Source organism: Coloeus monedula (genome assembly GCF_965178545.1).
Source record: "Coloeus monedula genome assembly, chromosome: 13".
Classification (NCBI taxonomy): domain Eukaryota; kingdom Metazoa; phylum Chordata; class Aves; order Passeriformes; family Corvidae; genus Coloeus; species Coloeus monedula.
Window position 1 is genome coordinate 9,893,097 of NC_138793.1, and position 14,736 is coordinate 9,907,832.

Below are 14,736 nucleotides of genomic sequence, written 5' to 3' on the forward strand. Positions count from 1 at the left end.
TCAATAACCAGTTTCTCTTGTTCCAGCAGAAATCCTGTCTGCAGCAGCCACATTACAGACATCCTGTGACCTTGCCCAGCATAATCCCTCCTGCTCACACCAACACTCGCATTCAGCTTGCCGGGCACAGCTCAGGGAGCTTCACCTGTGCAGCCCTTGAATAGAAGATAGGACACAGGTAAATCCACATTGCCTGAAGCAACCATTTTCTGTGACCACAGAATTTAGTAGAGATGCTGACTGTTTGTTCAGAAAAAAAAAAAAAAAAAAAAAAAAGAAAGCAACAAGAATAAAAAAACCCAGAAATTAATAATAAATTAATAATAGAGGAATAGGAGCAAATTACACAAATTACTCCCATAAAAACAAGCTGTATACAACAGAGGGGCGAATTTCCAGTAACTCACTTTTCAGGACATTAAGGAAATATTTCTCCTTGGAACCATCCAAGGTTATACCCATCAAGAAGCCAGGCCACTCTGACAAACTTGTCTAGTACATTAACTGTGGTGCAATCAAGTGCAAACAGAGCATTCCCAGAAAACTATCACAATAAGAAACAATGGTTGTATGCAGAACTTAAAAGTGACATTTTAAATTGCTTAGGCCCTGAAGACAAAAGCAAAACTAAAATCAGCAAGCTTCCAAAAACCACTAACAAAGTAGGTGCATTATACAGAAGATCCATCCATTGCATTCATCTTACCTCTAACAAGAGGGTAAAGTTAAGAAATACAAGCACAGAACCATCAGTGGGGACTTGGGCTGACCTGAGAGGCACGGAGGTGTTCATTGAGATGTGGCTTTAACTTCTCCAAAGTATCTTTGCTATAGGCCCTGAGGCTTATCTGTTTTGCAAACCCAGTGTGTCACCAGCTGGTTCTTTCCTTGAGTCCCTGATTACATTTTAAAAATACTAAGTAACCTTTCTAAACACTTTACTTCTAGAACATTCAAAAACAAAAGTTCAGGTACCACAGTTTTTCCCCCAACTTCTAGGGCATGGGAAGACAGTAGTACATTGCTATGTGAAGAGAAGAGGTGCTTGGGGATACAGTTTAGAATCACTGCTTTGGAGATATGACAGTAGCTCACACAGTTCAACCTTCCCCTTGAAGCAGGACTACTCAACCAGCTCAGCTGGGCTTCACCTTGCTGATAAACCTGAGGTTCCAAAGGTCCATACTCACCTAGGTGTGCAAAAAAGCACCACAGACTAGAAGTACAGATAGCCATGATTGCCGCTGGGGGTCTTTCAAATGCAGGGGCTCTAATCCTCAAAAGGCAGGGCATCTGCCAAGATTGAGTACTTGGGATGGGTCAACACTGAAAATCATCCCCCACAAATTCATTTAAACCCCATCCTTAGAAAACCCTTTTTTCTATCTACTGTTAAGTTTCCTTTGGGGGAACAAAAAGAAAGTGATGAATTGCATGCACACAGGATGGCAGGGTGGGAGCTCAAGCTTCAGAGATTTTTCTTAAGGCTCATCTTCCATATGAAAGAGGCAGATGAAAGGGGGAAGGGAAAGGAACATGAACTCAGTTATGCCTTCTGGAGCACAAGCAGGACTCAGGTATGGGAGAGGATGGCTGATGCAAAAATGGCTCAAGACAGAAGGATGCTGTCCTTCCTTGTCTAGGCCTTAAAACTCTGCTACTTTGACTGTACTTGGACAATATAGGTCTAAATAAGCTAGAGTTCACTGTTACTTAAAAAAAGCCCAAACAAGTCACATGCTTAGCTTTCCTGTATAGGGAAAAATACAGGAAGAAATATACATTTGCTTGTCACACTTTCCTGCTGATGAAACCCTCTTCACAAGGAATTGGATTGATAAAAGTACACTACACTAGAAAAATCATCTCCATAATCCAAGTCAAGAATAATGCACATAATACAACAAAACAGAAATCAATGTAAATCAAGCCAAAGCAGAATTCAGAACTTAATATCCTATTCAGAACCAAGTCATCTATGCATAATTGATGGTTTTCAATAAGAACAAAATAGTCTCATGGTGACACTTAACAAACGTTTGGGGATCCTGATGGGTTAAAATTACTATACAGAGACATTATTGTAATTTTGCATTTATTTCTATAGTATTTGTATTTTAAAACCACATATACTACAAAACTCAAATAAATAAGTAGGATACATTCAGAGAGATGCTCCCTAATTCCATAACTTATTACCACTAACAATGATTAACTAAGAAGGTTTACAAGGTGTAGTGTTGGATTGTTAGTCCTTTACGACATTTTGTACCCTGTCTGAAACTGCAGGCTCTGGCATTTTCTAAGAAGTACAAGATCATCATCTTATGATAGATGCTTGCAAAACCTGCAGCCAGTTTAGTCAGTAATGGCCCATTAAGTTCTTTGGGAACTGCAGCAGAAGAAAATGCACAAATTGCAGCTAAAAATGCTCACTCAAGAAAACCTGTGCCCAAGAAGTCAGCCATGCATTCATGCACCATATTTCAAAGGCCAGATATATAAAGCCAAAACACCACTGTATAAGTGAGGTTTATGAAGTACCTGGGTTAAAATTAGTTATTCCTTAGGGAGGATTGCCTGTGCTGTCAGGGAAAGTGATGCTGGAACTAGCAAAAACTACCAGACTGCTACAAAAACAGGATGATTTCATACCTGCATTATGGTATGAAGAAAAGGATTAGATTTCACTTATTAACCCAAATTTCTCACTCTGAAAACTTAAATTCAGCTGGATAAGATGATCATTATCCCATTTGCCTTTGAACGCCCAGGCAAAGCACTGACCAGAACTCCTAAATGTTCCCTGCACTTCTACAGGAAGCAGATAGTGACTTCTGTCAAAACATCAAGTGAAAACACATCACACAACCAGAAACTTTTCCAAACTCTGAGGAAATTTTCATCTGGAGTTTTACATCAACCCCAATACAAAAATAACCACAAAGCACAACATCTGCTTCTACTAATTTCTTTGATTCTCTTAAAATACTTAGACTCCTTGGCCAGAGTATATTATAGTAAAGAGTCTACATTTATATTACTGGTTTATATATGCTCCAGTCACTTGCTTTTCATCTGAAACCTTTACTGTCACACAACAGCAATCTTTAGGTTTGGAGCAGAGAAACTTCTTTTATTAGAGAGTTTGTGGCTTCTCTTCAATGTCCTCACTTAAAGACCTCATGAAATTTTAGGATGAGATTACTACATGCACACCCTGTGTGACGCAATTATTTAATAATAATCTAGGTTAAAGCTGTTACTCTGTACAAAGTTATAGGGGTAGTTTACACAAAATGTTCTATTAATGTTCACATTAGAAGTAGAAAAATTAAGGTGCTAAGTACTGCCTTTAAAAAAATGTTTATTTACACAAGAGTATACATAATTGGCATTCACAGGCTGAAACACAAACATAGCAAACAAAAAAAAAAATTAAAACATTTATTAACTCAATTCTAGCTTACTAGGAATCCAGAAATGGAAATGTATTGCAAATAGCAGCATCATGTTTGATCGTGCATGCATGACCTTAAGATATCATTTTATCCACTTTAATGCAAAGAATATTTCTCAAGATACCAAATAACACACATAAAAGAGTACATAATTTATTCCATTTATATTTTTCATATATCACACATACGTGTGAGTATGTACACACTCCATATAAGTACTTTTTTTTATATATGTGAAAGTGCTGAATCAAATAGCACAGAATACTTACATGGTCATGCCTGAAACAAACCACAATAAAAGTTGGGGTAAGTGGGGCTGTCAAATGCTTTTGGAACCCTTATATAAAGTCTAGTCCACCATACTGCTCCATCAAGGAAATTTTATAGAGGAGATTTTTCCACCATAGTTTCTTAATAAGCAACATGCAGGGATTACACACAAAATCATACATACAGAAATCTGACACCGCACAAAAAAATAAGATTACCTCTGACCCCAATCCTGACAGTGAAAGGCTGGCACAAGTACTTCCACTGCTGAATTAAGTAAATGCTCCTCAAGCTGTACTAATGCTTTACACTTCCACATTACTTTTCATCCTTGTCAAGCTATTGCATTTCTAGACCAATTCTTCTTCTTTGTCCTGTAGCTTCATACAATTAAGAGTAAGCATTTTACACAAAAATGATTTTCTCTGTGCTCTGACATTACTATATTCACATAAAAGTAGCATAACATACTTGATTCATTCTTGGATGCTGGGGAACTGAAATACTTGAAATATTTCAAAGTTACTATTGCTGATAATTCAGGGGTTTAATATCTAATATTGCACATACTCGGTGCTTATGCTTATATGATATGGATGGAATTGAATGGTTTTCCCTCCACTTGTGCCCAAGAATTCTGATACAACAGTCAACAAAAAATTTAAGCCCATTTTACACATCTGTTACTTGTGCACTGCACTCACTTACCTACAACAAAGCAATTAATTCCTTTTTGCAAAGAGCTGCTCTCTTGTCTGGGAAGAAAGCATGAGAAGTGTAAGGCAATAGGAAGCAATACAGATTGATTCATGAAGTACAGAAATATACTTAAGTGTGAAAAAATGTCCTAAAGCTGGAGCCAGTCATTCTGGCATAAGATTTTGTTAAACCCATTTTAAGCAACTGTTTAAGTATTTCACAGAACACATAGGGCAACACTTGAAAAAGTTGTGTTTTCTGTATACTGCAAGCCATACTTATATCTTTGTGAGCAGATTGGTAGATACCATTCTCTATTAAGCTGGTGAAGGATCAGAAGTATATATGGACAAGACATAAGCACGAAGAAAATACATTTACACAACCAACACTCCCAAAGTTACACTTATAGGATTTGTTTTTATTCAACTGTAAAACATATTCCATGCTGAGAAGATAAACTGTCTTCTTCAGCCAGTTTTTCACATACTGACATTTTCTTCTGTTAATTTTTTTCCAAGTGTGGTCTCATTTACCTCTAGCTAATGAGTAATATAACCTGAAAGACAGCACTGAATAATTCTACCAACTATTGGCATGAAAATATTTATTTTTATATCTATAAAGACTTAAACATTGATGCAAAACAGTAACAGGCAAGAGAAGAAGTGATTTCAAGTCTATAATACTGTTCTATCTTTATCTTGTAACATGGAGGAAAAAATGTAAGAAATGTTAAAAAACATCTAAAGCTCTGAAGAGGTACAAGCTACATATGAATTTACAGAAAATTGCATGGATCTTCAAGTTACTGGCAAACCCCTGCCTGACTCTCATCAGAAGAGGTAAGGTTATAACAAAAGGACCTAGAAAAGGAGATCTGCGGAACAGCAAGTGAGATGCATTTTTTCACAATTACTCTTTGAAATAATATTCTGTGGATAAAGAATCAATTTTACACAAGATTCTCCAAGAGACATGGATGTTACAATAATATCCTAGATCTGATCCTTTGTTTTTGAATGTTTATGTTAAAACATAGAACCAGAGTTATCAGTTTACCTTCTCTATAAACAGTGAGTGCTTAGAGCTCAACCTTCACATCACCCATATTGCATTAGCATCCAGTCATCTACTCAGTACAATTCAGAGGATTATATATTGCTAAACACATTGTATTTCACAATACTATACCAGCACTATGTTATAAAGTGCAAATTTAAGATATATAAAATATCAGTATTCCTAAACAGTGGTTTTAATGTCATTGTATTTTTTCTCAGTTTGAATGAGATGAGACAGCTCATTACTCTATAGAAGAGCTTATGTAACATTAAAGAATCTGAAAGCTGTGACTCTTGAATTTGAAAATCACTAAAGCTTGAAAAACTGAAAAATTAACAGCTGATGTTTATTAGAAGGTTGTCATGCATCTATTTTAGATGTTTTAATACACACTAATCTGAACTCAGTGTTGCATCAGTTAAATAGTTTCCTTCAAGTCTATCAAACAGCATCACTGATAAGACTGGCCAGGAACAACTTCAAAACACTACAAAATAGTGTTCTCCTACTCTGTGTCATTTTACTGTCTGTCAATTTTCTTCAGATCATCATCTTAGTGCACATTTGTCTTCAATTGTTACAACAAAAGCTCCTTTCAAGTCATATCAAGTGATGCTATTTTCTTCTTGCAGCAAGCAGCACTAACAAAGTAGCAGCAATACTAAACATTGTCTACAATTGTTATGGAAATATATTTATCTGTATCCTGTTGTCATGGAAGCCAAAGATCAAGGCATACAAGCTACATCCAATAATTTATACTCATCTGAAAGAATATTTCAAGGAAACATTCAAATGTATAACTGTATAAAAATCAGAACAGTTTCAAAGGCACTAGTTACCCAAGGCATGATTCTGAGAGAGTGGTATTTCAATCAATATTAAATTCTTTACTTACATCCTCTAGGTTCTATTAATGTCCACAGTACATCCAATTTAACAGCTCAGGCACTCTCAAACTTCTAGCACTTTTCTATCTTGGCATTAGACCAATTTTAGCAGTGCTCCAAACTACAGAAAAGGACATTTGCTGACATTCCACATTTGTTTATTTTTCATAAAGCAAGGCTGTTTATTCAAGTCCGTGGTATTGCAGCTGACCAGTTTTCTAAAATGGAAAATTCATTTGATTTCCCACAACATGGAGCTACTATTCTTTTTTGAGTTATGTTCCGTTTGCTCCATTTTTACTTCTCCGAAAAGGAACGTTACCACTTTTTATGTCCCAAATGAGTCTGAGCACTTCCTTACAATGAAATTGTCTTTTTCTATACAGGTGTGAAACACGGTTTTACCTGTGCATATGCATAACCACTCTTCTTGGAGAAACATCGAGTGCCACGTAGCATTTCATTTTCGAATCTCTATGCAGAGCAAAACATGATACAAATGTAGTTTTGTGAAATAATAATGCATTCATTTCGTTTCATCTGCTATTCAAGAAAAAAACTCCACATATCAAATTTGCTAAACCAGCTTTAAAATTTAAAAAACCTCACCAACCATTACCCTTACATGATGCTCTGATTTCCTGTACTAAACCAACTCCTTAGGGCCACTAATAAAGTAGAAATTATTTTGTCTTTTCTATGATGGCTATTATGTCATGATCCAGATGAGAAATTGGGGTATTACACAGACCCGCATTAGAATGGCAATAGAACTTCAGTTAAGTCTACTTGTCACTGTGACTGTATCTGATAATTGGAGAGACATTATAATTGATCGTAAGATTACATCCAAGTAATTCTAGAATTGTTAATAACAGTTGTAATTAATAAAAATGGCAATGCAACAAGTCCCATGCTCCACAGAGATGACCTGAAATTGTTTTGAACTGTATTGTAATATGAACCACAAATTGAGTGGTAATGGAATCACATCAGAGTCTGTTCAATCTTTAAATCCTTCTGCCATAAGAGTATTGCATCATAATAGCACTGTGACAATAGCATCATTTTAAGGAGCACAACCTTTTTCCTATACCACAATAACACAAGTTAATAATATATGCACAGTACTAAGCTAACAGGATACTGAGAGAATACAGTATGTTGCCGTGTTAAAGTTTGCAGTATTTCACAACAATTCTAGTTTGGATTTCCACAGAGGTTCAACATGATAGCACTCAATTATACCTCTGCTAGGAAATTCCCTTCCCACAAAAAGCTACCAAAGCAATGACAGGAACAGACTACAAATCTAAAAATATTTCAAGATACTCCACATTGGTTTTGTGTAAATCTGCTCAACAGTGCTCTGGCAAAAAAATGGAAAAGCAGCTCTACAACAAATAAAGAAACTTAAAGACACCCCTCCCATCTCAACTGAGTAAAGGAGTAGAAAAATGTTACTAATGACAAAACTACAGAATGGAAACAGAATTATAATCAAGGTATGAATGACAGGATTGTGCCTGATATTATAGATACAGAAAAAATATCTATGCTTAACAGTTGTACATCATTCAAAAATATGTCCTCAATTATTCAAATAAAAGCACTCTAAGGCCTTCTATCCATACATTTTGGCTCATTCCATTTTTGGTTTTGGTTAGGCCACTATTGTTAACTCCATTAACGTACAGCAATCTCCTCATTGAGCAGACTTTCCCTTAAAATGTTAATAATGGTCATATAAGTTTACGCAAAAACATGATATGCTTTTTATAACAACAATAAAAGGCAAAATGCAAATCAAATAAAAGTAATCCCTCATTTCAACAATAGTTGTTTCAAGTGTACAAAGACAGGAAAAATTAATTTTGAAGTGATCCATTCCGGAATTTAAATGGTTATAATTATGTAATCATTAAGTTACTTAATGGATTTCATTAGGCTTATTTCTGGGTTTGATGTCATTTTTCTTTCCAATTAACTCAGCAGTTAAGATTAATTTTATATTACTATAAAAAGTAAAGATCAGAATCAAGATTTCCACTAGTTAGGTTCACACAACCATACAGCAACCAAATCTAGTTTTTCCTCAGCATAAGTATAAAATGTAGTATATCCTTACAACAATAACAACAATTTCTATAAACTAGCGTTGTTTTCATATTGTTTAAATGAAGTCTCATATTACGCCATTCAGCTACAGTCATCTTACAGTTTAAGTGTACTTCAGTCACATAATTTAAATGTCTTGTTTTCAGACATAGAGATAATAGATGGCACCTTAGGTTGTCGATAAACCTATAGCATTAATACCAGTCAAAAATATAGCATGAATCTGTCATGCAACTCTCAGAAACCCCACAAGAAACGTAAGATTTTTCTCTTCCAAAAGCTCAGTTTGGACCAAAACTAACCAAGTACAAAAATCAAGCTGAAAACTGTCAATCAAGATTTGGTTCTACAAAAGCCTGATGCTGCAAAGTTCTGAGCATACCCAACTTGCATTCAAATCAAGGAAGATTAGGGTTAAATTGGAGCATTAGGTATGGGATGAAAACATTAAGCCCGCTTAACAATGGATGCCTTATCCACAGGGAAGGAAAACGTAAGGGGATTCAAGTCATTCATTACCTGACACCCACCATCCCCTCCCCTCAAATAAAATTTTCAAAACCATGAAGATGGTGGAAATCAATGCCTTGTGATGAGACACGTATCTGTAATATACAGAGAAATTGGATAGGTTTTGTTTCTGTTCTCACAGGAATTTCATATATCCTGTGCTGCTTTGAAGGAATCCTTATGGATAAACAATGTGCAGGTAAAACATTACTTTAACAAAACATTAAATCTGCCACAAGTAAGGAAAAATAAATTCCTGCTATTTCTGAACCATGTTGTTTTCAATCTTCAGGAACTATTTTACAGCTAGGATTTATAAACCATCAGGATGATACAGGTAGTATTATAGAACATGAAATGTGAGAGAAATGAAAGAGAAATTATAATAAAATATATCAATAGCTATCCCACCCTACATTAGTTGCATATGAATGCTATTCTCTAATCAGAATCCAAAAATCATCAGCTTAAAAGCTCTTAGAATCATAGAATGTCCTGAGTTGGAAGGTACCCACATGGATCATTGAAGTCTGACTCCTGGCTCTGCACAGCATTGCCCCGTGAATCCCAAGATGTGCCCAAGTATTGTCCAAACACTTCCTGAACCCCAGCAGGTTTGGTATATTGAAGCCATTTTCAAAATACTGGGTTGCACAATTTTAAAGATCAACTGGTGATTTCCAGCCCCCCTGCCATGGGCAGGGACACCTTCCACTATCCCAGGTTGCTCCAAGTCCCATCCAAGATGTCCTTGAGCACTTCCAGGGATGGGGCATCCACAGCTTCTCTGAGCAACCTGTGCCAGTGCTTCACCATGCTCACAACACAGAATTTTTTCTTATTATCCAAACTAAACCTACTCTCTTTCATTTTAAGATCATGCGCCTGTGCCCTATCACTACCTGTCCTTGTGAAAAGTCCGTCTCCAGCTCTTTTGGACAAGGTCTATAACATCTCCCCAAAGATTTCTCTTCTCTGGGCTGAACAGCCTCAACTCTCTCAGCCAATCTGCAATGGAGAGGTGCTCCAGCCCTCTGAACATCTAACAGAGAACAGCAGAATCAATATAAACTAAGCAGCCTTGTGTAGGATCCCTGTCATATCCCAGTGTCAGATGCAACTACAGGCAGCTGATCGGTTCCCTCGTTGCTGTAGATACATAAATTGCCATATAATGGGAGGATGGGTGAGAGTTACCACCTACTTTGTTGGTTTATTCACTGACACTTGCCAAGATTTACCAACTGTTCTTTTCAAGCAAGAAGTAAATATTGTATTTGGTTCATATTCCAGCACAAATACTCACGTGCAAATGTATGCACACATACCAGAAGAACACTGGGTTACTTACATTTGTTCACATTCTGTAGTAACACAAACAGCAATATTGTTGCACCAAAACATTCCGTTAGGCTAAGGAATAAACTACATACCCTTCACATTTTTCCACTGCAGTTCACATGGAATGAGAAAGTAACAACAAAGTTTTGCTATACTACATACTCATTGCTTGCATTCTTTGAGCTAGAGCACCGTTTAATTCCTACACAGATACTTTATTAAAAGCAACAAATAAGCAGCATTTTAAAAGGGAAAACTTCCAATGAATTGTCATGAACTACAACAGTATAACCTTCATGCTTTTTAAGCTAGAATGGCTTCTGATCTATTCACATGAAAAGCAAATTCTGGGGCCTTATCTCAGATACTGAGCTAGTGGGAGAGTAAACTGCAAGGGTTCAGCTGTTTAAAAGCAGACCAGTGAATAACAAAAATGCTAAATTTGTCACAACATCTGCTTCCTTAGTAATCTAGTCTTACAGAAAGTTATATATCATCTGCAACATCAAATTACTGAAAAGAAGGAAAAACAACAAAATTGAGAATCCTAGACGACATGAACAAATCTTTTTTTCTGCATCCTTTTACAGCTGAGAGACAGTTAAGTAGGAAAGAAGGGAGAAAATTGGGACCAACTTAAAAAATAAAACCAATGTTTAGGTCATTCAATTTTAAAGAAAAGTATTTAGTAGGCAGAAATAGGCTTTAGTACTTCCTAAATGCAAGCAGAAATTACATTATTACATTTACAGTGGCTTAAGAGCCCAATATAATAATGTGAATTATCAAAACACATATTTGTCGAAGCTTAGAACAGAAAAAAAAGCTGAAGAGATGAGAGAAAAGGAGAAAATAAAGAAGCACATTAGCCATAAAAAGGAAATATCTAAAGAAAATAGTTAAATACAATACAGATCCTAAGATTATGAGAAGTCAAAGTTGATTAACCCAACTTGAAACGAGAATTTTTCAAGCTTTTCTCCAAAACAGGCTTTCCACTCTCATATATCAAATACAGCAATTGTTCTTCTTCCTCTACAGGAGCCTTTTTAATCAATAATTTTTACAGCACTAACACAATACACAGTGCTCAAGTAGAGGGGTTTTTCTTTAACGCACCACATGGATTTTGGCAAATCTAACATTACACAGCACAGATTATGGGCTCTGGTGTGGTGTGTCACAGCACAAGCTGTCAACCAGTACATCTAAAAAGGTACTTTTATAGAAGTACTCAAGACAACAGAGAGAATGAAAAGGGGCAGCATGGAACAGGACAGAAGGCAGAAAGGGATTTCAGAATACCTGAAGGGCTCCTAAAGTTTCACATTCACAGCCTTAACCTACATATGATTATGGATCAGAGATCATTAGATCAAAGGATTTTCTGGCCATCCTGAATAAACAATTATGCCAGGCAGCTGCCTAACTCTTAGCTTATTCCATAAGAGGCTGAACAGAAGGCACAGGTAAACACTGAACTAGATGGATGTGGTACTGAGCTATTCAATGATCCAGTGGCCTCCTGGTTTGGCTGCCTGGATTACGTTTTCAGGGTGCACATACAGGAAAACTTGCTCAGTATCTGAAAATGGGTAATACTGGAAATAATTCTACCTCCCCAACCACCAAAAATAAATCCATATATAAACCATGGAAGGAAAAGTAAGAAGTTTGTGCAGTATAATATTTATCTTCAGAGTCTGTGTTTTGGACTTGCCATGAAAGACACTGGAAATTCTCAAAAAGGGAAAAGCTGGCTTTGTGTAATTTACTTGTTTGGGACATTTAATTGACTGGGGACAAGGGCAAATGTGCTATTATGTCCCCAAGTTCCTGCTGACAAGAGAACCTATTCACTATTTATTTAATTCTCCAGGTAATAGTTGGGAAATTACTGGAACGTCATTATGTATTACAAATAGATGCGCAGTAATATAATGACAATGATATTTTCTTTGCACTTAAGTGAAAATATAAACAACCTCAAGAACTCTGGAATCAAATAAGTATAAACAAGCCCTCTCACTGCTGCCTCATTAAAGAGAAAGCTTTTAATTAGTACACAAATAATAACCATGATTTTGTCTTCCTCTCTTGTTTTTGTGTCAGATTCCACAAAATGACACTGATAAACTCTTAATATACTTAGGGTAGAGGAATTTGGAACTGATATTTTGAAAAAAGGATAGCATAGAGCAGAAAAGAAAAAGAAATCTATAAATCTTAATATTCAAATCTAAATGTGATCAGATAATATTTAATACCGATATTTCAAAAATCATTTAAAATTCTTATATAAAAGAACAATAGTCTTGTACATATCACCCTACTCAGCTCACTTTCACAATTGTGGAGTAACTTAGAATATTTAACTGTCATTTTCAAGTATTCAGCTATTTCAAGACAGGCACAGTCACTTGATCTAGCCACAATTTTAAGACACAGGGCAGGAAATGGAAATTTGAAAAAAGGCATAAACATTCTATGCACAACTCAGTCAGCTACAAGGTGCTTTGTTTTTCTTCTGCTCAACAGATTCAGGTATCAGAAGTCAGATCAAATGCAGTACAAAGATAATGAAGCCTTAGGCTGGAAAGACAAAAAGAGTATGACAAATCTTTTGCAGAAGATTTAGTTCCCTCTGATGAACATTCAATAGAGCTACAGAGTGTGAGGAACTTCAGATCAATAACTGGATTTGCTACAGCAATTTAAAAATAAAGAAGCTGGGGGAAGCATCAGCAGTAATAGTCTCCCTAAGCAGATGCCTACAGAGGTCATCTCTAGGAAGAGCTGTAATGAGTTTACTCTTACTCCACCTAGCCTATCCATAGGGGTAGGTTACTGATGATTGGTCCTTTCGCAGCAGTTAGTGTCTTATGCCTCACTAGATTAGATAAATGAGATAATTAAGCATCATGGGGAGAAGCTTGCTAGTGATTAAAGCAGACATTGAGCCAGTTTTCTATTTATTCATCTTCTATACATTTCGGTTCTACCCAATTTACATCTGCAGATATATAGTTGTGAATGATCAAATATCAATGGGCATTTCCCTTCTCCTCAAATTTTACATTTCTCACATACAAGAAATGGAACTAACTCCAGTGTGTGCTGCTTGGCAGATATCAGGTATCTGCTCAAATAATGGACAGTAAAACTGATACTTGAATAAGCTATAATATAACAAACTTATAAGCTATAATGGTTCAAGAGCATCACACAACTGAAACAGTTGATAAGTCTCTTCTATACATGAAATGAAAGACCATGGTTTTGAGCATATGGCCAGGATGTTTTGTTCTCCAGAAAGAATGCATGAAATTAGGTGACAACTTCATCACAGTGCCTGTGGAAGCTTTCTAGCTCATCACCCACTTGAAAGCACTGAACTAGTGCAACGGAAACTTCCCTGTCCAACCATGGAGATAACTGGCAAGTCTCCAACAGAAGTGTTTCTCCTCAGAAAAAAAAAAAAAAAAAACTATAAAGGATCACTTAGGAAATTTTAAAAGTTTTAAAATGGTTCTACATTTTTGAAGTGAAGAGAATATATCTGGGACTTCAGAACAGCTTTTTAAGGACAGTGAAAGTTAACTTTCAATTGTGACCCATTTTACTTTTTCCTTATTATTAAAAAGAAAAAAGAATAAAGCAAAAACAAACAAAACACCCCCTCCCCCCTCAACTGAAAAGCAGGTACCCTGTCATCCCTTGAATCCAGATGAGCCAGGTCACTACCAAAATTCTATGCCAATTCCAGTCATTTGCATCTGAGGATTTCTTTCCAACATCAAATGTGGTACAAAATAGATCTATATCTCTCCCTTGACTTAAAGGAAGAGCTTGCACAAGTTTAAGAAGGATCTTACTCTGTAGGCTTAAGGCCTGATTCATGTTCAAGCCCAGGAAGGTGACTGCATTTACGGGGCATGCAAAACTCAGGTGTGATCAGTTCACTTCTGCTTTTTGGCAACCTAGAGGAATAACTTGCAATCTATGGCCTTCTCTGTTTATAGTTTAACAAGAAGTTTACTTCAGCTGTAAGAGAAAGGTTTATTATTCCCATTCATCCTTCCCTTTCAGGAAGGGAAAGTCAAAGGAAAAAGTGGAACTGTCCAAGATGAACTTCAAGTATTGGAATCTGATAGACATTTAGATGCTGCATTCATTTTGTATGCAAATCTCTTCTTCTGACTTTCAAGAAAAGTCTTTCTACATTCTGAAATATTAGAAAGTCTAAATGTGGAGGCTTACCAGTACCAGCAGTAGCACACCTCATAAAATAAATTTCAATATGATCAAAATTAGTGTTTCCTTCAAAAAAGTATCCATTTAAAGCTCTGGAAACACTGAAAAGATTTTTAAATCCCTAACAG